Source organism: Ambystoma mexicanum, chromosome 14 (genome assembly GCF_040938575.1).
Source record: "Ambystoma mexicanum isolate Mex_15411 chromosome 14, UKY_AmexF1_1, whole genome shotgun sequence".
NCBI lineage: Eukaryota > Metazoa > Chordata > Amphibia > Caudata > Ambystomatidae > Ambystoma > Ambystoma mexicanum.
In genome coordinates, this window is record NC_090940.1 from 511,284,460 (window position 1) to 511,310,999 (window position 26,540).

Genomic DNA, 26,540 nt, shown 5'->3' on the forward strand with positions numbered 1-26,540 from the left:
AATTGCAAGGTTTGGTGTTTCATAGATGAAGTGGCAGGGAAAATAAGTGCATATCGCAGCTGCTGTGGAGCTGCAAGTGACCACCAAGACAGTGAAAAAGGCTTGATGATAGGAACCACTCATATGTTCCTGAGGTATTTAATTATAGCCCATAATAGGCTTCTTGTTCATGGCCTAACTTCTAGGAATAGGGAACTGTTTTATGCTAATAGTCAAACTCTGTATCAGCTCTTTTCACTACTTGAGATGTAGAAACTGGATTTTTTAAAATGTTTTCTTATTTTCCAGCTCATACATTATATCACTAAGAGACTGAGGAACAGTGTCAAATGCATAATTGTGATGCTGCAGAAGATATAAGAGAAAGCAGCTTCGTCTACTCAGAATAAGGGTTCTCATTGGCCCTCAGATAACTAAAATTGTTTGGCTGCCAAAGCGCTTACATCATCTAAATGTCTTATCAAGCTGTGATTCGACAGAAGACACTTTTGTGAGCAGATCCCTGAGTACTGGAGAGTCCGAAAAGGTAATTAACTAAATTGTGCACAACAGTATAGAGCCTAGTCACTTGTTTGCACCCTTTGCTGTATTTTCCCCTCGTTCTTCCATCTCCTCTGCACTTCTTTCTCTCTGTTGGTTATCTTTCAAAGCTCGTCTTCAATTCTGTTTCCTCAGTATCACTTTTAAATGTGACCACGGGCTTGTTCCGGGCTACCTGTGCTCATTGGCCACCTCCGCTTACGCTCCTGTGAAGCAAAAAACATGGGTGCATCTTCGACTCCACTCTCCTCACATCATGCAACTGGCCAAGAAGTCCCACTTTCAGTTGCACCTCCTCAGAGGCATTCTCCCTTTCCTCCTCTTCCCACAGAAACTCAATGGACCTCATTACAAGACCGGCGGGTTGACGCTGGACTCGTAACACTTTTCCGGCAGCTGATATCCCGGTGCCACCAGGACATTACAAGCCCCAGCGGCCCAAGATGTCAAGCGCCAGAAAATGCTGTTCCCTATTCCTGGGACTCCATGGGAGTGGGGAAACGGAAGCACTGGCACCATTGCTAACAGTGCCAGTGCTTCTGTGAAAACTCTGCAGGCGGGTGCCCTTGCACCCGGCAGGTCAGAACTGTAGGGTGCAATGGCCCCGCCCGCAGAGCTGTAGTGAGCCGGTCAGGAAAGTGTGCGACCAGCACCCTTCTTTCCAGACCGCCACACTTGTATCGAGACCCAATGTCTCCAGAGCTCTGGTCCTCTCCAGGCTGGATTACTGCAACAGCCTCTTCCTCAATCTTCCTAACTCCTCCCTTCACCCCCTTCAACTAATCCAGAATAGGACTGAGAGACCTATCCTTGGCCTCAAGCCCAGGGACTGCATCTCTCAATCCCTTAAATCTCTCCACTTGCTGTGAGGATCAAGTTCAAGACCCTCTGTATCATCCACAAGTCTTTCTGGGCCCTGGGACCCTCCTACATCCAACTTGCTCTCCCGAAATACCTACCAGCTAGAGTCCTTCGGTCTTCTAGCTCTAACTCTCTGCAGATCATACGTTTTTCCAAGCAGAGAGTAGGAGTTGATCTCTCTCCCCCACAGGTACCTCCAACTGGAATGGCCTCCCTGCCCCTCTTAGACTTGAGCCGGATCTCCTTAAGTTCTGGAAGCTCCTCAACACCTTCCTCTTCTCTTCCTCCTTCCCTCTCCTCCTGCCCTGGTAATCGCCCCCTCTGACCTAGACTGGCGGCCTGGTTCCTTCAAGCGTCATAGAGGGCACCAGGCCCACCCCCATTATCCAGCCGACCTGTGCACTTAGTCTCGCCAGACCCCCCCCATACTCACCCTCATCCTGCACTTGCCCTTATGAGCCCCCGCCTGCACTTGTCTGGGTGTTCTGCACTCCTGGAGCCATCCCAGCCACTAGCTTGTGGACCCTCCTTCACCTGCTCTCTCAGCTCCCCTCGTCCCATCCAACTGGCCTCCACTGGCACACTCTCTCCCAGGGGCCTTCAGCCCTGTTCAAGCAGTCCCCCCTTCCTTTCCCTATGCACTTCTCGTCACTGCACTTGCACAATCTGAATGTCACAAGGTCGAGTATGATCGCTTCCGTGTTTGTCCTTTCGGTTCCCCCTCCCACCTGCCTTGTTGCGCCTCGAAACACTTGCGTATAGGCGCATTACAAATAACCAATACATAGAATAAATAAATATGTACATCGCCCCACCCCCGCCCTCTCCCTTCTCAATCCAGTTTCTTCTATCTGTCCCTAAGCCCCCTTGCGCTCAGTTTCATTTACGTTCTTTTGGTCTTCTTGCCCCCAAGTTCTGGAACACTCTACTACTACCCATTCGGCACATCTCTTCGTTCTCTCTCATTCACACTACCCTCAAAGCCCATCGCCTCTCCACTATGTCCCAACCTCCCCTGCTTTGGGTTGTCATTTTGTGATGCACCTATTTCTTGTTTGTACCGTTTTAACTTTGTATGTAGTGTGCTTTGGCGATAGTGGCTTATAAATCAAATACATGCAAACCATTAAGAGTCTGGGAGCTAGAAGTCATGCTTTATTTATTTATTTATTTGGATTTTTCTTATGCACCACCTCACCTGAAGGCCTCAGGGTGCACACGAAACAGACAAAACAGTAAACAGGTGAGAAATGCAGCAAACAAGAATCTAGATAAGGGGAGCATTGAAGAGGAAGGCTTTTACTTCTAATAACAGGTTCAGGTAAGTTCCCAGAGCCCAGCCTTTGTTTCACGTGTTAGTGATGAGGTCCTGGTAGTGAGCCATATTTACAAGGTGTTAGAGATAGATGGTGCACGTGCACTGGTGGTTCTCTTAGTAGGAGGTTGCATGAGAACTGATGGGAGCAAGTCAGAAAGGGTTTTAGTTTTAACATAAGGGTTAGCAGGAGAGCAACGGTGAAAATGAGTCTGAGACACAAGCTACTTCCTAGCCAACAGATAATGAATGCCCTCATCAGCTGTGATGTGCACCACACTTGCCAACATGACCCAATCCAATCTGTAGGTGCTTATCCAGGCCTTGTTTTTTCTTTGCATTCTGTGACTTGTAGTCCAAGTTCTTTAATGGGAAAAGTGGAACTACAAATCCCAGAATGCAAAGAAAAAAACAAGGACTGGATTCGCACCTACAGATTGGAATGGGTCATGTTGACAAGCATGGAGCACAGTGTCTCGAGTTTTAATGGGAACTCCATTCACATTGTTTGTCTTAAACTTAAACCATTACTAAATGGAACCTTGGAAAACAGCAACAAACTTCTGCAAATGGCTTCATTCAGTACAAAAGAGTGTTCGCAAATTTACTTTTCAGAGGCTACATTTTGCAGTGAAAGCTCCATATCAGATTTCGGCCACAGACCTGTTATAATGTTTCACAACAAGGAAACACAAGCATCCCGGAATCATGGGTATCCTTGCAGCGAGGCCTACTGATGAACTTTGTAACATTAGAACTGTGATTTGATTCTGATCTAAAGAGTTTGATTGTAAAATGCCTCTCCACTGAGGCACAATGAAGTGCACATTTCATGTTTATGGTGAATATAGATATTTATAATTGCCTGTTATGGACTAGAGCTATGTTATATCAGTGGCAATTTAGATTTGGGAAAATTGGAAGCCCGAATTTGAGTTTGAATTGAGATTGAATGGTGTTTTGTCTTCCTAAATGTATCCCTATCGCTGCAATGAGATGAATTTGGTGCACAATCACTGCAAAGTTTGATTGAATGGAAATGTCTCTGCCTGTATAGAAAATTGAGGTTGGACGACTGTAAAAACATGTATTTTGATTTAGGCCAACAACTTTGACTTGACGCCTCTAAATCCTTATTTTTAATCAAGTTAATGAAGTTATCAATTCAATCTCTAGAAAAAGTAGCGTCCAATGTAGCAATGTTAATGCAAAATCCACAACGAGTTAAGAAACTACTGCAATATGAGGATTGGGCAAACACGATGCACGTAGTGTCAAGGTCGACCCTATATTCTCAACTAGTATCTCATTTTAAAAGTTTGGGCTGCGGAGAGTCAAATTTGTGTCGCTTTCCAAATAGAAATTGCAGAAATTAATTTATGCGATTCCGCTTTAATGTATTGCAAACTGGTCAGATCATGGAAATTAGAGGCAAGCTTCCAGAGGCATCCATTCCCTTCAGGCAATGCAAGAAGCCAGGTATTTTGGAAAATCTGAGACACTTATTGATAGATTGTCCAGTATTAATTTCGTGCAGATCCTTATACTTTGTCAAATTTGTGGATAATACGGAAAGAGTTGACCTTGACATATTGTGGCTTCGTATGCTATACGATAACAAGATAGGCTTCCAATTAACGATTGTGAGCTTTCTTTCTGAAAGATGCGGTCTCCTAAATATATAAGGAGCCCCTGGACCTGACGGCCTATCCAACGCCACCCTGAAACAGGCCCCGTAGATATGGGCGAACCTAATGGACCATCTGCTGACGCTAATCAACAAACTAAAACAGATACCTGCTACCTGGAAAAGAGCAGTGTTGAACCCGATTTACAAACAAGGAGACAGAGATGTCCAATTTCAGACCCATTGCTCTTCGAGAACCTCTGGGAAAACTCTTTGCCACTTACCGACTTCAAAAACTTACTGCATGGGCCAAGGAAACAACCGCTTTGATACCCGGCAAACGGGCTTCACAGCCAACGTGGGAACAAATGTGAATCTCCTGATTCTAAATCTAGTAAAGCACAAAGCCATAAGAAACAATTTTCAAGTGTACGTGGCCTTCATAGATCTGCATATGGATTGTGATGCTATAAACAGGAACAAAGTCTGGAAAAAACTTGCAGCATGGAAATGCCCCTTGGAGATCAGTGAGCCCATTAAGTTACTATATTCCAACACTTCGGTCACCATTAGACTCACAAAAGAAGGAACCGCCACAGACAAAATAAGAATGTGGAATGGACTAAAACACGGTTGTCCCCTTGCTGCAACGTTGTATAATCTATACACCGCCGACGATCACACCCACACCAAAGCCAACACACTTAATCCTCCGAAAATTAACTCTTTTCCAATCACATATCTAATGTACGCAGATGACATTGGGCCTCATTACGGGTCGGGCGGTACGGAAATAACAGTGGCGGTAAACCCGCCGCCACTGTTAATTCCGGACCGCCCGATGTCGAGTCCTGCAGGCGGGAGGTGGCGTTCCCTGCAGGTGGACGTGGAAACACCAGCACCATCACGAGATGGTGCCAGTGTTTCCACTTCCCCATTCCCATTGAGTCCTATGGGACTCAATGGGAATGGGGATTTACCAAATTCCGCCTCCGGAATTCCTGGGACCCAGGGTCGTAATGCCCTGGTAATTCCGGGAGTCACGGAGGTGGAATGGTAATACGAGTCCAGCGGTAACCGAGCCGGAAAAACCGGCAGGTTGCCGCCGGACTTGTAATGAGGCCCATTGTCCTATTGGACAAAACCCCCTCAGGACTCCAAGAAAATCTATGCATGACAGAAAAATATATGACCCTGAACGAACTCCAGATCAATACCAAAAAAACTAAAATAATGAAACTAACCAAATACACAAGTAAAAACAATTGGCATCAGAAAACAAACGCCATCTTGGATAATAAACTGCTAGAGGTAGTAACCACCTTCAAATATCTCGGTGTACTCATAAACCAACAGAAATCTGAAACAGCTTGGGTGAATTTCCTAGAAGGCAAGATGCTGATGCTAGCCAGACAAGGAGTGATGCTACACAGACGATACAGCAAATTCTCCTTCAAACCAATCATTGGGCCTCATTAGGACCCTGGCGGAGAGGGTGTTACGCCAGCGTAGTGCATGGCGTACCTCTCCGCCATACTACGAGTTCCCGTAGCGCCATGGAGGTTTTCTCCGCCTGGTTTTACCAGCCGGAGAAAACCATGGCGCTACGGGACCTCGTTGTTAATTACGCCACCGTATTTTACGGTGGCGTAATTAACTCCTTCCCCACTCCCATTATACCCTATGGGGCAAAAATGGGAATGGGGAAGGGCAGAATGGGGATTGGGGATTTACCGCTCCGCCGAGGTCGGAATGGGGCGGTAAATCCGCCAACCCCCATGGCGCTATCGGCGGCTTTCCGCCATGCTTCGCGGTGCATTTAGCACCGCGAAGTCCGCCTGGGTCGTAATGAGGCCCATTGTGTTTTATCGTCAAAAGGTTATCCCTACCATTACCTACGGGAGTGACACAATGATTACTGCAACACACCTAAATTGGCAAACCCTTGAAGCCTCCTTCTGGTGGAAGATTCTGAATCTCCCGAACAGCTATCCCATGGCCAGAATACGGTTCGAAGTGGCTTTGCAATCTCTTACCTCCATTGTTATGTGAGAGCAGTTAGACATCCTACGCAAATTGATAAACGAGGATGCAATACCGGCAATCCAAATCTTGTGAGAGACCCCGCATGCCATGAACAACACCTCTCTGAAGGAATGGAAAGTAGTACTATTACATCGTATGGCAAAGGAAGACATTACTATAGAAATGCTCATTAACCGTCCTCAACGTTCCAATACCAAGATGCAACAAAATGATTGGACGCAAAACAATAGAAGAAAAAGTAAAATACAACATGAGCCTTCAATGCACAATTGATATTCGTGCAATCAATGAACTCCCACAATACTTGGCACTTTTTCTGGACCCAGTCATACACACTACATACATGAAAATTCACTTAAATACACTGCCGACCAGACAAAGACTAGCCAACAATAGGCAAATACTGAAGTCGGAACAATTCTGCCGGATTTTGCCTAGACAAACAAAAATCCGAAATGCTGAAGCATCTAGTAATGATATGCCCTGCCCTTGCCGCTAAGAGAGCCTTCTTTGGAGATCTATTTAAAATCCATGCTCAGCAAGAAGAAGCTGATTCCAGATGGACAAAGATTCTCAGAGGACAAGATAGGAAACTGATATATACAGTTGTTAAATTTCTCACTGATATTTTGGATCATACCAAAGAACTGCATCCACAGACTATGGGCCTCATTACACGGACGGCGGCGGACCAAGGTGCTATTAGCACCTTGGTCCATGCCGGTAAAATACCGGCACCGCCTTGGAGGAAAGGGGAATTACCGCCCTATTCCAAGGTTGGCGGGGCGGTAATTCCCCCTTCCCCCATTGCCCTTCCCCATTCCCATTTTTGCCCCATAGGGCTCTATGGGAATGGGGAAGGTGCTAATTACGGCACCGCAAATTGCGGTACCGTAATTAACTCCTTGGTCCCTTTGCAGGTTGGTTTTTAACGCCTGGAAAAAGCAGGCGTTAAAGTCTCCAACCCGCAAAGGGACCTCGTAGTAAGGCGGTAAGGGTTAACGATCACCGGTACCATTAACGGTGACCGTTAACCCTTACTGCCGTCCGTGTAATGAGGCCCTATAACTTGGCAAAACTTGTGGCTATTTCCTCCTTTTCTTTTTCTTCTTTTTTCTTTCGTTTCTTCTTGACAATTGATGAACTATTTTGTATGAGAAATAAGAGACGTAAATGCTAAGTCATCTATGAGATATAACTTAATGAGCTCAAATGAAAAGTTTATGTTTAAACTATATCATTTTAAATAATAAAAAAAGAATAAGGAGATTATTATTTTTTTTTCTTTAACAATTATAGAAAGTTAACTTTGTTATTGAGGGAAAAAGCTCGAAATTAAGATTGGATCATCAATGAATTTTGTGCTGTTAATTCTGTACATTTTATTATATATGTTTTAGAGGATTTTAATTACATGATTTTACTGTGAGATAGCGAAAGAAAAAGTCTATTTGGATTTCAAGAAATGAAGGAAAAGTTAATTTGGATTTCGAGAAACAAAGTTTTTTCTTTAATGCACATGTAATTTGGGTAGATATTTGATTGTCCTTCTTAGAAAACGTTTTAGTCTTTTGTGTTTTATATTAGTTCCTGTTTTTGATTTTTTTGTTGTACTGTAAACTTTTGTAAAGGTTTTCTTTGTAAAACCATAAACCAATAAACTAAATAAATAAATTGTCTGTTATTCTCCAAGATTCAAATGTTGTTTACATTAATGTTTTAAACAGTCTGCCTTCCTGGGTTTGCCCCTTTAATGAGACTTGTTTTGAGACTGTTCCTAGTTGGGTAGCATGACTGTATTGAGGCCAAGTGGTTGTGACTGTCAAGGTCAGCTTGAGACTACATAGGCGTTTGTGAAGGATTTTTGACATGGTTTTGAGGTGAGTGATAATCTAGCTGATGACTATGAAGCCTGCATGATCTCGATATTTTTTAGACTACACATCCCAAGATCCCTCACCAATGGCTCATCTGGCTTGGGATAATGGGAGTTGTAGTCAAAAACATTTGGAGACCTAATGGTTAAATACCCCTGAGCGAGCCGACTGATGACCTGGCTGCAAGTAGTTTTTTAGAGTATGGCCGCTGTTTCTGAAACTTGTATATGAAGAGAGCAATGTGCACACCTAGGCTTGGCTGATTTGATGTGTGTTCTGAGTGATGCCTTGGTGTTAGCTTTCAGATCGGCCTAAGAGAGAAGGCATGAATCAGTGGTTGGTGTGTTGTAGCATGGTTAGTTTTGCGTTTACTACGCCGTTTAGCCAGTTGGGAAAGGAGGAGGATTATGAAGCTTGTGTGGACGTATTGAAGCAATGGATGCATTAAAGGTCTTGTTTTGCAAAGAAAGTTACTGCAGAGTCAACTTTGGAGATGATTTGGGATTGTTTAAGGGTTGTTGTGGTCAGTAACGTTCTCCAGAGGGATTGAGTGAAATTAATGTGCCGTTGACCCGGCCATTGTTTTTATTCATTTCTGCGTGTATGGCAGAGCAAGGCGACTACGTGTGAGGTTTGTTGGATGGCAGAGTTGTTATGGAATACCTCTTTCGGCGAAATGCTCTGTGGCCGTTTAATGATTTGTTTGAGGAGGATGGTTGTGTTCAGTGTATTTTCTTCAGAACAGCAGAACAGGTGGCTGTTGCTGGCGTTGCTTGCTGATAAAGGTTGGCGATGCTGATTGTGTGTGGGAGCTCGGGGGATTTATTCAGCAGTGCTGTATGCATCCCCAGAAAATTGATCAGTAGGTTTTGTTGGACGATCAAGTCTAGGGTGTATCTCGAGATGTGGCTTTAGTTTTCAATGGGGGGGTGTAGTCCTCATGCCCCAGGTTCTTCACTGATGCATGAGGCAGCTGGTCCTCTGGGAAGTCATAGCAAATGTCAGCATCGCAATCTTCCTTTTCATTGCCCTTATTATGTAGTCACCTGAGGGAAGCCACGGGTCACTTCTTGTGAATCTACTGTGGTGTATAAAGCTTTTTAATATGTCCCAAAAGATATGTAAGCCTTAACCAGCCTTCAGCGCACTAACGTAACTGTACAAGTTTGGCACATTAAAAAGCACCAACAATAAAAGAGAGGAACATTTCTTACCTGGAATTAAATTGATGAAGAGAATTAGCATTTTAATTGTCAGCTGTGAAACCAGATCTTCTTCAATCACAGCTTCACCACCTATCCAAGTTGTGTGATCATGGGAAAATGTCTAATCCAGATGCCTCTGTTCCACAGTATGTCAAAAAATGTGAGCATTCTACAAAAAAATGCAAAGGAGCAAAATAAATGTTAGTGGGGGCCATTTTACACAAAACATAAGCTCGGCAGCCCCCTTCGCAAAGAAAGGCAATTTCAACAAAGAATTTTGAATGCCTTTTACTGTTCTATTTTCTAATTTCTTTCTTGCGTAAATATCATCTGTACATTTAACCGTTTGTTTCCTTTTCGTGGCATTTTAATTTTAAAAAAAAGAAATGTGCCATTTAATTACCAGTTTGAAACACCCAAATAAAAAATAAAATGAGGTCCACTTTCTGTTGTGCTAAAAAGTCTCGAAAGCTAACCAAAAGCGTGGGGAATCCCACATCCGTTCCAAATCCCCCACCTTTATCGGATCTAAACAACTCTAGGCCTATCTAATTGCTCGCTTACAGCCCCAACAAGTCATCCCTACCCTTGCAAGCATCTCCGGGTCACACGTGCAGCTTCATGCAACCACATAAAGAGCTAGACGCATCTCCTGTGCATGGTGTGAACATGGCAGATGTTTGCCACCACCCTCCTTTTCAGCTATCGCACCCTGAGCCTCCTCAGCCCACTCGACAGGATGTTGCTTTAAATTCATAACAAGAAGAAAACTATAAAACGATCCATGGTTTTAAAAAGTGTGCTTTGAGGACATTTCAAACCGTATTTATTGAATACCTTTGGTTCCATTCATGATACATGCTGGTGAATGGCCATTATTATACTAAGTAGAGTAAATGGAAAGCACATGGAGATATCATTAAAACCAGGGCTTGTGGATTTCCTCCTGGCCTGCCTTGGTTCCCTTTGAGAACCCTGCGGCTGCAAGTAATAAGAGCATAGTAAAGTGTCGCTCCTGACTCGCAAAAGACACAAATCGCTCACAGGGAAAAGGACAAATCCCACCGTGACCAGTAGAGTAATTAGCGCATCTTAACCAAGTGATTTGAATGACCCACAGCGAAACAGTGGGTGATGGAGTACAATCGCGCAGTATCATTTTATTCATCATGCATAGCCTATATTTGTTGTTTGAGCATTGTTTCCATATTTCTGCCTTTTTTCATTTCATCCTATCGTTTTAAAATCACGTTGTACCTCAAATTCTTCCTCTGTTTGAGGAAGAACCGTTTTCCTTTGCTTCCTGGTCACAGGGTTGAATGCATCACTATAATCACATTAATTTTCTGCTCAGGTTTCTGCTATTGTGTTACAATGATCTACTAATTAGCGATGAGATCACCCAGAAACGCCTCGGTCCTTCTTGTTGTGATCCAACTCTGAAGCCTCCACTCGGCCTCTGTAAAGAATCCAGAGGAATATGGACCAGTCCAAGCGCAGGGGCAAGACCCCTTTCTGAGAGAGGCAAATTTCAAGCACTTGAACACGCCAGCTAAATTTCAGCTTCAAGATAGGAATTCAGGAACCAGATAATCAGGATGCAAAGAACCAATGAGCAGAGCAGAAGAGCTGTGACTTATGCTTACTTCTACGACCATGGCAGCAGCAGTCTCTTTTTTCAGATGGAAACCATGGTACTTTCCCTCCAAGATGATGTTATGTTCCCTACCTTGGCTAGAGAAAGCCTGCGTTGTGGGTTGCACACCCTTAGTATAGCTAAAGAGCCAGAGCAATGTACGTTAATGGTGTCAGTGATCTTGTTGTATTCATAGGTTGAAAAAAGTAAATAACTACAGATTTTTGCTGAGACAAAACAATGTTGTATTCAATGTGTTGACCATTATACTGCAGCCAATGCCAAAAAGCTACAAAGCCTATGCATTTCGGACCAGTGGTCCATTGTCAGGGCATATAGCTTTGCATGTCGTTAGGAAGGCCATCAGGACTCCAAACAATCAGTGGAGCAAGGGCAACCCCATGCAGATAACAGAACGATGCATCAATATTGAACCGGGTGGAAACGTTGCAAAATGCATGTATTGGTTACATCCCGCCACAGCAATTACATATTCGATATGACAAATAGCATGGTTAAAAAGAGACAAAACATCACGAAAATGTCAGTGATCACATGGTCCAATAAGACAATATCATTGTGTAGTGGGCATCAATAAATCCAAGCAATAAAAACAATGGAAAAGGGAAGGAAAAGAAAAGGGAGAAAAAATAAATAGCGATCAGTTACAGCACCGGAATTGGTACCGAGTGTTTTTGTGGAAGCAGAATCTTATCGTTAAAGCAGTGTCTGGAGGTCTTTCTACTGTTCACTTTGCCCAGAGGAGGGGCTGATCTCTTATCTACGCTATCGGGAGCGTAGTGCTGCAAGTGCTTTGGTGGAAGCAGGATCTTATCGTTTCAACAGTGCCTGGAGGTCTTTCTACTGTTTCCTTTGCCCGGAGAAGGGGCTGGTCTCTTATCTACTCTATCGGCAGCAGAGTGAGCTGAGTGTTTTGGTGTTTGGGCGGAAGGGCGTCTTGATCAACTTAGGGCAGGTGGGATCTTCCCTGTCTAGGAGGAGATTGTTCCCTCAGGCTTTTGCTTTTACCCCCCTGCCCATGATTTGTTATACTGCTCCCGTTGATGAGGTGCTCCGTTGTTGCATTTGCTTAGGCTTGCAGTGATTGAATTTCCGGTGTGACGGTTTTACTCTCCCATTCTCCAATTATCCAACCGTGTTTCGATATCATTTTAACTGGATAAAGTTTATGACATTCATTTGGGGGATTTGCTTATGTATGATCTGAGAAGCAACAAAGTAAAGAGTGCCAATATGAAATCAGGAAAGGAGAGTGATTTGATGCAGCATTTGATCGGGCCAGGGCCTTACATTTACCGGTGTCCCCCAGCCGAGGATATGGTTGCATCGATTAGTGGGGTGATTGAAATCCCCTTTAACTCTCAGAAAAAACTGGTGGGTGCAAAAATTACTTATTTTTCTGGGCACGTGGAGAGGACCATATTTAAAGACCTGGTCACGGATGACGATTTGTCGGACATTAATATCAGCTGGATTGAGGGCAAAACGGATGATAGATACATTAACACTCTGCCCATTTTTGGGAAACTGGTGACTGAGGACAGTGATTCGGAGAGTTCCCTCTCTGAACCCTTGGTTCAGGATGAGCAGAGGGGTCTCTCCTCACTATTACACCCAATGCAGGTTCAGGATCAGAATGTGTCAGCAATTGTAGCCCTGAACGGGGTTCTTGTGGAATTTGTCGTTCTTTATTAGAACATTTCTGAAAATGTGTCTGCTAAGTCTTTTCATTTACAAAGAATGGTGTCTCGTATGGATCAACTGGCTATTGGAAGTGGGGGTGGTCCTCATGAAGGGAGTATGAGTGAAAATCTGAATGTGGTAAATTAAGTAAATATGGATGGTCCATCTGGAGGCCCTGATTCTCCTCACCTTTTGACTGAGGAGGCCACTGATAGGCCTACCCTCACTGATGTTTTAAATGTACTGCAAGATCCTCTTACCACTGATGGACTGGTGGTAAGAGAGAATGGGGTGCAGAGTAAGGTGATTTGTGTGGAAACAAGGAGTTTGAGTGTCTCTGGGGGGACTTATAATAAGATAAATTCTTCCACGTTGCCTGAGGTTATTGAGATAATGACCTTGCAGAATGTTGAAAAGGTTGTACATCGTAGTAAGGTAGGGGCAACTAGTGACCCACTTATCGCCCAAGCAATTAAGGTGGGTGTAAAGGTTACAAATAAAACTAAGAATCAAAAACTAACAAAGGCTAATTCGAATTCCTCTAAACAGTTTTTTAAAAATCTGACACTACCAAATGTGGATTATGGAAAAGAAAAGAATAAAGGAGTAGGTCCTAAGGGGGCGAGTATTACATGTCTCGCCTCTGCCTCTCTGAGGGCTCATGATCAGACTGTTGGTGGGGGTTTGGAGATCCAGTAACTTATTTGTAATTTGGGAGAGAAACTGCAGGCTGGCCTTGCACTGATATTGGAAAGCCAGTTTAAGCAACACAAGTATCATATTGAAGAATCCCTAAATAAAATGGGAAATATGCAGGGTAGAGTTGGAGATTTGCAGGGAAGTCAAGCACCTGGTGTGAATGGTAGTGATCGGGCACAGGAGGATGATAAAAATATGGACATTCAACATACGATTCAACTTAATGAGGAGGAGGCGGATTGTTCATCCTTAAATTCTGAATGTGGATCTAGTAGAATGGAAGGAACAGGGAGTCCTAGAGTTTATCTTATCAGATGAGTGAGAATTTTGTGAGGACTGTGAGAATGAATCACCCCAGTAGGGAAGACTCGATGGCAGGATGCATGGATTCTGTGCCCAGGAGTATTCTAAAGGGGGCACATTCAACAGAGAGAGAGTTTGGTGAACTATAAACCCAGTGTGAGTTGGTCAAATCTACCCATTATGGTAACAAAAAGAGGAAAGTAGGCTGATATTTGAATATGAAGGATCCAGTCAAGGCTCTTTCCCATTAAATCGAGGTAACATCTTGGCCTTATTTTCAGAGATTCCTAGATTGAAAGATATAAACTAGAGAGATAATGTGTGGAATTTATGAGGGAAGATATAATCAATATAGTTACAGTGATGACGGTCTCGGAAATTGTAACTGATCTAATAATAAGTGAATCTGATTACCTTAGCCTTTTTGGGGTCTTTGTTTCATCAGCTCGGTTGGGTGGATCAGGATTTGGTAAGAAGGAACCCAGAAAACAGGGGATCAATGGCTTTATTCCAAACAAGGGTTATCTGGACAAAGCAAAAATATGTGCTCCCATTGTGGGATGCCAAGAAACAAATAATGAAGACCAGTCCTGGCTAAGGGGGTTGGGGGTTAACCAGCTACTTGGATGTAAAAAAAAATGTTTGTATCAGGATATATCCCTGGTTGCATGGAATTCTAGAGGCTATAGTTGTGTACTGTCTGATTGCGATTTGGGGGGTACTTAAAGAGTTTCAGCATAAAATTTATTCAAGAAGATTGGCTTCTTAGTCCACCACTGATTAATGGCTTTGTGCTGTGCTGTGTTCCCAAATGGCGCAGATGGGCTCTTTAGTTCGCCCAACAGGTGGATTGATGATTGCCATTAAATCCAATGACTTGCAAACCACTGCTAAGGCGTGGCTATGCAAAGGGTGTGCTAGCTGTTTCCCTCCGCCTATGTGTGGATTGCATCTACCAGAATTGTCTCGTCTTGAATGTGTATTGGAATGAATATGTTTGCTTGTTGAAGGATTTTTTGAGTCAACTAGGATCTCAGATGCAGAAATGGTTAGATCAGAAAGGTAACAAATGCCTTATTTTGGCGGGTGATCTGAATGCTGATTGCATGCTTGATTTTCATGATGAGGAAAGAGTTGGGGTGTCATCGGGAGGGGGGTGTTCTGTGAAGAAGACCTATGGGAAAACGTGGCACCTAATGTTAGCCTCTCTGGGGTTGAAAAGGCTTAATGGAAATAAACCTGGAGATTGCCCCCTAAAAGCCACATTGGAAAATGGGAGCAGGCAGTTTATTATCGATTATGTGTTTGTGGACCTGCCCCTGTATTCCTTTTGTGAACATTTTTATGTAAAGGTATCTGAATTAAGTGTCATGTGATTACGGAGCTTGATGTACCTATAAAGAAAAGAGCTCAAATGACTGCGGGCCCTGCAAGGGTAAGCTTAGTGAAAAATAAGATTTATTTGAATAGCTATGCAGTAAAGGTATTTAATGAGAACCTGAAGCATTATTGGAATGTGAGTACTTATGAATGGAAATTGAGTACTTTTAATGTGGACTCTTTTCATGATTTTTTAAGAGAAATGTTAGAAAGCTTGGCTTTAGGTATATGTGCTTCATTGGGAAATAAGAGACAAATGGTTCATCATACACATAAATACGATTATAGAATCAAACAACGCAAAAAGGCTCTTAGACAATCTATTTGCCAAATTAAAAAAAAGTGAGGCTTCTTTTGCGATGAAGATAAGTGGGATAAAAACTGCCAAAGATAAATATAAGAATTGGCTAAAAAGTCACATGAACATCATGTGGCAGAATGACGGGGAGGCGATGTTGAGGTTGTCGAAGCAGACTAATACAGCAGTGCTTTGGCAGGTGATTAAGGGTCTGGGAAATGCCCAGTTCACTCTTCAGCTTAATCCTATCTCTGAGGATGGTTGGATTAAGTATTTTGAGTCTACAAAAGGAGACTCTGGGCCTAAGGTGTGCTTATGTTTGGATGGTGGTTCTCTAAAAGATGTTATGATCACTCTAAATATGGTCAGGGACGTTATTGGAAGGGCTTGTACTTCTAGAGCCTCTGGCCCTAATGGACTAAATAACCAAATGTTTAAGGCTGCTGATGCTGTTTGGGCCATAATTATGTATCTGTTTTTAAAACAGGTTTTAGAGGTGGGTGTTTTACCAGATTCCTGGCATACCTCCTTTGTCCTACCCATCCATAAATAAAGGGGACTGTTTGAATCCTAGCAATTATAGATTGCTGATGATAATGGACGCTGACCAGAACTGATTTGCGGCTAGTATTCTACAACATTTGGAGGAATGGGCTTTGGATGCTGGGAGAATGAAGAAATTCGAAGGTTGGGTTTTGAAAAAGACAGGGTACCTCAATGAATGGCTTTCTGATTAGATTACTACAAGATACTGCTTGGCAAAAAAATAAGAAGTATAAACATGTATTTGTTGCATCAATGGATCTCTCGGCCACCTTTGACTCTGTTAATTGAGAATTACTCTGGCACAAATTGGCTGGCTGGTGGATACAAGATGGCCTTTTGAAATTGTTGATACTCCTGCATAGTGACACCGTTTCCAGGTTAGATTAAATACTGAAGAGGGCCTTTCTCAAAAGATAGCAACCAATACTGGCCTATGCCAAGTTTGTATATTGGCCCTTTGTTTATTTCATTTATACTTATCTGATCTGGAGGAGAAACTCCACTCCATTAGGTATTCAGCAATTGATATCTACTTTCTGTGTATATGCCCAAAATAATGTTCTGTTAATCCTGATAAGACTAGAATATTAGATGTTTTCCTCCTGAGTAAAACGTATAAATATTCAGTGTTTTTAGATTCAGAAAAGTTGAGAATGGCAGAAAGTATTATGATTTGGGTATCCCCATTTTTAACAAACCAAATAAAGGGAACATTTTTGATTTCCTTACGGCTAAGGCGGAGCGTTTAGGTGCTCAAATACGTGTCATTAAAAGAAAAAATGATAGATTTTCTATAACACGTTTTGTCCCATTTTACGTTGGAAAAGTGATCCTGAAGTTAATCTATGGTTTGGGGGTAATGGCGGCATGGATTGTGGAGAAAGTGGAAATAGTAGAAGCAAATTGTGTCCCTATCTCTTTTATTCTGTATAAGTTGGGCCTGAAACCACTATTTTTCAAGGTTATGTTGGAAAGTAATTTACCTCATATGGAAATTCTTGGACATGCTGAATGAATCACTGTATGAAGACATGGGAGAGCTGTTAGGAAGTAATACCAATTTCACATTGCAAGTCTTATCATCAACCTGCTCTAATATAGTTTAGAAATTGGGTTTTACATTACAAATTATACCATTGCAGCTCTCGCAAATCAAAAAAGCTTTATTTATGTCCGATTGGTTTGAGACTATTGAGACCATGCATGGATATAAATCGTTAGACCATCTTAAATATAAGCATAAAAGTATTGGACACTTGTTATCATACTTAAGGTTATTTCATAATGGGAAGATCCGAGACATGCTCATGAGATTCTGCCTAAACATTTTGCCCATGGGGGAAGTTAAAGTAAGGAGGGGATTAATGGATAGTGGGCTTTTATCATGTAGGTACTGTAAGATTGTTGATAATGTAGAAACTTTAAAACATTGTGACCAGCTGTCCTTCTCTATGTTTTAAACAAATTAAATATTTCAGACATTTGATATTTACAATGGACTTTGTGGATGATGAAATGCTGTGTATTAAGTGCGCACTCAAATCAAGCACTGTTTGCACTTTACCATTTTTTAAATGCTATTCAATTGAATGTGGATGATGAATTGATATGAGATGTACAGTAGGTTTTTAATCAATTGCTGTTTTTTTCTGCTTTCTATCTGCTTGTCTATTTTTTCTATGTTTTGTGAAAAGTTCATATGCTGAAATGTAACACAATTTTAAAAAAGTAAGGCTTTTTTCTAGATGTTTTCTTGATGTTTTATTTTTTGAATAATGCAACACATTGTTTTACTTTGGAATCCTCTCAAATTTTCGCTCTTATAAATCTGTGATTACCTCACCATTATATCAAATTTTCCAGAAATACACAATGTATGGCCTGATCAGTGTAACAAAAACGGATGACTTAAAATAGATTCTTGATCTTGTAACATCATTCCAGTTAATAAATTCCACAACATTAACCTGTGACGTTAATACATGAAAATATGGAATCACTTTGAGAACCTGCAATATGACTCAGTGGAGGAGTAGCCACTTCTGTAATGATGCAAAACTATGCAGATATACTTGGTGATCCTTTTAACCTGCCACAGGGAGAAGGGGATTAGGGTTTATGTTATGACAGCGCCATAAACAGATGCTTTAATGAGTGGTCATAAATGGGGTTAAATGATGAGGAGGAGGTTTAAAAGACATCTGAATACCCATAGTGTCATTTTGTATATGTGTCTGATTGTTTATTATTTCCCTTTTATTCTAGTGGACTATGGATTGTGAAATCTTAATTTATTGGCTTGAGGTAATGCTTGCCCAGAGGGTTTTCTGAATGGGCACGCGCTGTACGCGCTTTCAGGAGCTCTCATTGTGGAGGCGGGGGGACTCGGTGAAGGCCACCTGGCCACCATTTCCATTTCCAGATTTCACTGGCTCATACATCTTCAGACAAATGAGCCCTATTCTTTGCCGGAAGTGCGTCAAGGGGGCAGTGGCCCTGTGCCCCTCACCTGAGGAGGTGAACGCCAGGGATTGTCAGATAAAAGCGACTGACCCGGAAGTAGAGGGTCACATGATGACAAGAGATGGGATGGAAATGTTAGATGGGCTATGGAACTATAAAAGGAGTACTATTGTTATGTTTTGGGAGGGGAGAGGTCAAACAGAAGTGACATGTATTGCAAGGAGCCAGAACATGGGGAGCTATAGTGAGTACAAGAAGTATAGTAAGTGCATTTACTGTGCCAGGTAACAGGTAAGCAAGTACCTAAGTGTGAAACCACTGGCATCCAGCACCAAGCCAGCTGAAGACTAACTGCCACTCTCTGGAACACACCCCAAAGGCCAACGCTCAACATTCCATACACACACTCCAACATTCTGACATACCGATAACTACCCAACTGCACAGTAGAATACTACATCATACATTTTTATTTTCCACTCTGTTTTAAAAATTACTAGAGCACTGAGTGGAACTTTTGAAAGAAAGTGCAAATTTTGCTGATACCCTCTACGCAATATATCTACTTTGGGGAAAATGACCACTCTGTGTTTAGGTCTTGGCCCCATGCTACAGCTTCTCGTTTGTGTTGGTCTAGTGGCTAAATTTCTTCTTTATTCATGCCACACAAAGAGTTGCAAACCACATGTAGTAGTTTATTCTTATGCAGGAGTGTTGCTAGATCTGGAAAAGACCCGGGGGTACAACCAAAAGACCCGGAGCTATAGCCCCCTTAGCCACCCCTAGCAACGCCTCTGTTCTTATGCCTATTCAGGCGTATATGTTGCTTCCTGGTGAAATTGGTGATTGTAAACCATTCAAAATTGCTTCAAAAAAAGCTGGTTGATAAAATGATTACAGTCCTTTCAAATCAGTACTGAAAATGTGATTCCTACCATTTAAAGTCAATTTTTATCAGCTCTTCATCACCCATTAGGTCGGTTTCACTGAGTAACCCTATTCCGTAATGGGATATGGGTTTTCCCAGATTAGGCAGCCTGGGCTGGGGGGCCGGTTTGGCTTTCAACAATGTCATGGGGGCTGTGAGGGATCTGTTCCCCCAAAAAAACAAAAAATGAAATCATACTCACACTTCACCTTGGAACATGTTCTTGAAGTCAAGGGATGCAGCGAATACTAGGAACTGTGTGTGTCAGTTTTTTTCATAGTTTTCTTTGCTGATACCTTTTAGCAGGACATAAATAAATAACAAGAACTGCATACTGATGCAGATTCACATTGACTGCTCCAGACCCTGAAGTTACCCTAGGCCCCCTAATCTGGGTTAAAAGGAGATGAGTGATGGGAGCCCAGGCCAGATATCTGGGTTTAAAATACAGTTTGGATCGATATGATTTTGTTACAACGCAGGGGGGTAGTTGGGGGCTCATTGATAGTCAATTCTAATATGATTGGGACCGTTCGAAGTACGGTTCCCACTGGTGGTCCGAGAACGACTGGGTGACAATAACCCGGCCGGATCGGACGCTGTGTGTTGTGGGGGGAGGTGTGGGCGGGAGAGTTGGACGAGTTGGGGTTGGCGGGTTGGATGGGCGGGTGGGAGGGAAGGAAGGGGATGTTAAGGGAAAAGTTAACTATAGAGGGTGAAGATCAAACAAAGGCCCTTTTAAGGTCAATCACAACCCGACTCGCTGGAGAAGAGTCATACAGAAGGCCGGATTCTAGAACAGAGGCACTAAGGGGGGTACACTCGCCAGGCAAATATACACTTAAGGGCAATAATGCCTGATACGCTTAGAAAATGCACGCTATTCATATGCATACCCAATGTGAAAGGCCTGAACTCCCCCACCAAGCGATCTTTGGTAGCAAGAAAATTTAAAATATCTGATATTGATATTCTGTTCCTACAGGAAACATGATATCAGAGAGGGAATGAGAGGGGGATCCCTAGTGGGAATATAGGACATACCTTCTGGAGCTCAGGCATCTCTAAAAAGGCGGGTGTGGGGATCCTGATTCGAAAGGGCGATCCTAAAGTCCTGGGCCGACACAGAGGGAAGAGCCATGCTCATGGTGGGGACAATCCGGGAAACAGTCATCACCCTCGCCACGGTCTACGCGCCTAACCAGGGACAAAAGAGGTTTCTCCACACAGTGACTGAGAAGGTGTTTAATAAATCACAAGGTCACATAGTCCTCGGGGGTGATTTCAACACATTGATGAATAGTACCATGGAGAGGCAAACTATAAACGAAACACAGCATCCACCCCAGACGCAAGAGGAGGCTGAAATTAAAATGACCCTTGCCCTATACGGCCTCACTGATAGCTGGTGCCACCTTCACCCATCAGACAGAGGATTCACTTTTCACTCCATCCCCCATAATACTCTCACAAGAATTGACTATATATTCCTCTCAGAGGGCCTGCTGAGGGTACTCCGAACCACAAATATACACCCCATTGTTCATCATGTCGGATCATGACATGGTCATGTTGGAGAAGGACTGGGGTGGTCTCGCCCCTCGTAACACAAAGTGGAGATGCAATGAATTGCTATAGTCTGACACGGTCTTCAGGGAGGAATTAGAGAATTAAATAAAACAATTCTTCATTAGCAATGACTGGTGAAGTCGCGAAGGTGCATGTATGGGAAGCTGCTATGGCCACTTGAAAGGGGATCCTCATCAGAGAAGGGGCCCGGAAGAAGAGAGAATGCACCCTATTAGAGAAAAACATCAGGGGAAATTAGACATAGTGGAGAAGCTAGCACAGTCATCTCTTATTATTACTATTATTATTATTATTATTATTATAATTATTATCTCCACAAAATAGATCTAAACACCTCGCTGAGGCGAAAGAGCTAAGGGAACAACGGAAATCTCTAGAGATGGGGAAAGTGGGTCAGACTCTGCAATACTTGAAACAAAAATATTATGAAAAGGGGGAAAAGGCAGACACCATCCTGGTGACTCGGCTGCGAGCACAGAGGGCGGAGAGATGGGAAGACACAATAGAGAGAACGGATGGCACTCTTATAGATGCAACTGAATCCTCCCCAGAAGGGATACAAGAAGCGTTTGCTTCCTTCTAAGAAGACTTATACACCAGCGACCCACCTCCCACCCCGGGGAGCGTAGACGCCTATCTCAAAGAGGTGGGTCTCCCTGCACTGTCTCACACTGAAGCCAAAGCCCTTGACACACCTGTCACAGGGGAGGAAGTTTTAGACGCCATCAAACATCTTAAGGAAGGGAAGGCTCCAGGGGAAGACGGCTTCTTTAAAATGTTCTCCACGCTCCTTACCCCCTTTCTGGTAACCCTTTTCAATGATGTTTTTGAGACGGGCCGGGTAACCCCATCCTTTGCACAGGCCCTCGGTCACCCCAAAGGAAGGCAGAGACCCAAAACACTGCGGATCATACCGCCCCCATCTCTCTCCTCAACATAGATGCTAAAATATATGCGAGAATCATTGCGGCTAGATTAGAAACACACTTACTGAGGCTAATACACTCAGACCAGGTCGGCTTTGTGATGGGGAGACAAGGAGCAGACACAATGAGGAAAACATTACACCTGATATACAAAGCACAGGGGAGGAGGGAGGATCCGACCCTCCTGTCATTAGATGCTGAGAAGGCATTCAACATGGTGTCCTGGGATTTCCTGGAAAAGGTTTTAGTCTGGATAGGCTTGGGACCGAGGCTACGACGTGCCACTAAGGCATTATACTCATCTCCAATGACCTCTGTGGCAGTGAATGGTGGCTACTTGAGATGGTTTGCACTGGAGAGAGGGACTAAGCAGGGCTGCCCTCTGTCTGCAATACTATTTGTCCTGTCCCTTAACCCACTAGCACATAAATTGAGGCTCGATAAAAGGGTGGAGGGAATTAAAGTAGGGGAGCGAGAATATAAACTTGGCCTATATGCTGATGATATTCTCCTGCACATAACTAGCCCTCTGAGTTCTATCCCAGCTGCGATAGAAATAATTGAGGAATATGCTCAATTGGCAGGTCTCAAAATCAATACAGGGAAATCTGTCCTTCTCCCGATCGATAAGAGTAGGTACTCTGAGGTGGAGCGATTTGCACCCCTGGGGATGAAGGTCAGTCTTACTACGCTGCGATACCTTGGCATCAATGTCACCCGAGAATTAGGTTATCTATATGAAGCTAACTTTCCTCTCTTGTCTCTCAATATACAAATGGACATTGAAAGATGGTCAAGACTCACCATTTCTTGGATGGGCCGCCTGAACACCATCAAGATGGTAATCCTGCCAAAATTGCTCTATTTGTTCCAGATGCTCCACATTCGATTGCCCAAAGAATATTTCATTACCTCCAAGAAAACCCTCCTTACTTTTCTATGGCCAAACAAGAAACCCAGGGCCCCCAGAGCTTTGCTCCACCTTCAAAAGACAATAGAGGGTGGGCCTCTCAGAATTAGAGTTGTATTACAGGGCGGCCCAGCTGCGTGTCCTAATTCCACACCCCAGACAGCAGAAATACCTGCAGTGGGTAGGCTTAGATAATTACCACTTGCGCCCATTCACCATAGGAGAATGGCTCTGGGTGCCTGGTCCCCAATTACTACACAGAATTAAGAACCACCCTATTCTTGGAACCACATGGGCTGTGTGGAACCCAAGTAAAGGGATGAAAGGAATCAAGACATGGCCCTCCCCTCTAGGACATCTATGGGTACCAGGGATTCGGGACGCCATCCCGGACCCAGCGAGTTTCCAATCATGGTACGAGGCAGGGTTCGAAAGGGCAGGGCAACTATGGAGAAACAAGACATTCATCATCCTTCCAAGAGCTCGAAGAATCTCTAGGTATAGGCCCACTCTCGGGTGTTCCAATACCTGAAGTTGAAAGGTGTCATGACTCGAGAGGCCTGGAAAGAAGTATTACAGAGAGACCTCACCCCGTTTGAAAAAATCCTCGACACCTGTACGGGCTCCAGGGGTCTTATAAGTGCAATGTACACGGCACTAGTGGAGGTTGACACGACTCCCTCAGTCGTACTGAAGAACAAATGGGAGGTAGATCTGGTCAGACATCTCTCCCAGAAGATGTGGCTCCAGATATGTCAGAGGACTTTGAAAACTTCTATCTCATATCAGTATAAATTGCATGGTATTAAACTACTGTATAGATGGCAGTATGACCCGCTCAGATTGGCCAGAATGTACCAAGATGTAAGCCCACGCTGCTGGCGAGGTTGTGGACAGGCGGCAGATTACTGACATGTGTGGTGGGATTGTATGCCGGACAAGTGGCACAGCGAGTAGAGCGCTCGCTTTGACATCAGTGCAGAGCCTGCGAAAGCAGGTTCGAATCCCGGCAGCGCCAAACTCAGCGTTTCATCCTTCCGAGGTCGATAAATGAGCACCACACACCGTGGGTAATAATACGCAGCGCTCAGATACCTAAGGGTTCGTAGCGCTATATAAAAGCCAAATTATTATTATTATGGTGGTCCAAGCATATTGAGATGAAGTGCTCAGTTGGATTAAAGAACTAGATGGGCGGAAAGGTAGAAACATCCGCTTATGATCCTATTTAGTTTGGTTAAGATGGAAGAAACGGTAGTTAAGGAACCTAAAATGATGCACAGACTCCTGCTGGCCGCAAGGGCCTGTCTCACAGCAGTTTGGAAAAGGGCAAGCCTACCTACAAAAACTGAATGGATCGGTGTCTCCCAAAACATATTCAGAATGGACAAACTGACTGCTGCCCTCCATGGTGACCATACTTCCATTGACAACAAATGGTCTGAATTGCGGGCCAAATATATCATATGACGAAATGTTTGTGCGATACGATAAAGTGTAATAGACAATCTGATCCGTCGACTGTGCCCAAAAAGAGCTATGATGTACTATGATGTGCCACTGTTCAATCCAATGGTTAAGCCTGAGAACCTTATCGCCAGATACCGAGACACTTTGACGACGCCTACAGTACTATGGGAAGGGGGGGGCCTGGCGATATTAGTTATTAGAAATGTTAATGTAACATGTTTTTTCATATGGCTGACACTGGGTGTTATGGTCACAACCTTTTTCATATTTCATGTCAGGTTTCACTATTATGTATGTATTGAATACTGAAACATCCCTTTGAAAAAATCAATAAAATAAATTTGAAAAAAAAGGAGATGAGTGTTGGTCCACATGTAGAAAATCATTGGGCTTGGGGATCTGGGCTGGATTGAACACTTGTCAGGGCAATTAGGCTGAGGAAAATGCACTCCCCCAAAAAAGTAAACACCTTTTACTTTTGAATATATCTCCATGGGGAAGTGGGGAGTGCCTGATAATCTACTAAATATCCTAATTGAATTACATCATAATTCCACACTGCATGTGAGACTTAATAAACAGGGTGCCCTGTCGAGTGAAATTAAGATCAAAAGAGGGGTCAGACAGGGTTGTCTTGCTGCACCCATACTTTTCATTCTCTACTTATCAGATTTACCTCAGGGCTTGGAATCAACTGGCATGATTAGTCCGAAATTGGGTATTAAAAAAATCAATTGTTTGTCTTATGCCGACGATACAATGATAATGATGTGTTATTTATATAGCGCCTTAATCCAAAGCGCTTTCCAGAGCACATATTTACATACAATATCACCCAATCGAAATTGGTACTAATTTATCGACCTCAGAAGGATGAAAGGCTGAGTTGGCCTTGCCGGGATTCGAACCTGCGACCTGCAGTTCACGCTCAGATCGCAGCAGCGAGCGCTCAACCCGCTGAGCTATTAGCTCATAGCCAAATCGGCTTGCAGCGATTATTGAAAGCCCTGGTGGCATTATGCCTCAGTTAATGAATTGAGAATTAACCCTTATAAATCTAAAGTGGTTATCTTCAAAAACCCACCTAAAAGGCTTAAATCCTTCTCATGGAATATTGAAAATTGTTTTATTCCAGTTGTCAATGAGGTTACATATCTAGGCTCCCAGTTCCATGCCTTTCTGACCAATGCTCAACTCATTTTAGCCTTGGACTTAAAGATCTTAAAATTGGGACCACAAATGAAAGAAATCCTTAAAAAATATTGCACATTTTTTATCATTCCGGTTATTAAATATTATATCGGAAAAGTGGTACCCAAATTATTGTTTGGTCTGGAATCAAACCTACCAGTCTTTGACATTGACTGGGATGGTGCAGAGGCAAAGCTCTGGAAATAAAACTCTGGGCTTACCATCGTCAACCCCCATTGGCTGCATTAGATATGAGCTGGGCTTGTCTTCTCTACTTTCTTGGCAAGAATGGAAATGGGTTTCGGCTTATAGATTAATCCTGGACCCCCTCTCCCTCCCTATATGAAGTTGCCACAAAGCTGATGGTGAATGCAAAAACTCCTCTTTTGAATAAACTCAAAGCGAAATGCAATGAGATATTAACAAAATCTGACTCCTCAATCGAAACTCTGATTCAAAACCCCCTTATGGCTAAGGAATCCATTAAGAGGATGGATTGGATGCAGACTATTGATGGGATGAGATTGGCCAAATTATCCTCCTCTCTCACTCCCACTGATAAACCAAGATCTTTCCTTCCTTTGTACCTAAAGAAATTTCCGGCGATGGGTCCTCGAATGGATTTCCTTAGACTTAGATTAAATGTATTACCTACATTGGAAATCCTCCATATTAGGGATAAGGTGCTTCATCCAGTTGATATATGTAATAAATGTGACAATGCTGAAAGTCAATCTATTAAACATCTCTTATTAAGTTGTACAAGTACATGGGCTATTAAACTTAAAAGATTTGAAAGATTTGTCGACAATACTGACTTGGTTTCTGAAATATTTTGGGAAAGAATGGTCTCAGGACATGAATTTTTCCTCACTTACGAAGTAGTGAAACTACTGAAAGATCTGCATCTGAAGGGAACAAATGTTATAATAACCTAGGAAAAAAATTAAGATTCCCATATAACTGCTAGATCTAGAAGTATTTCTGTTTGAGTGTCATTTAGTTAAGAGTTTTTTATTCAGTCT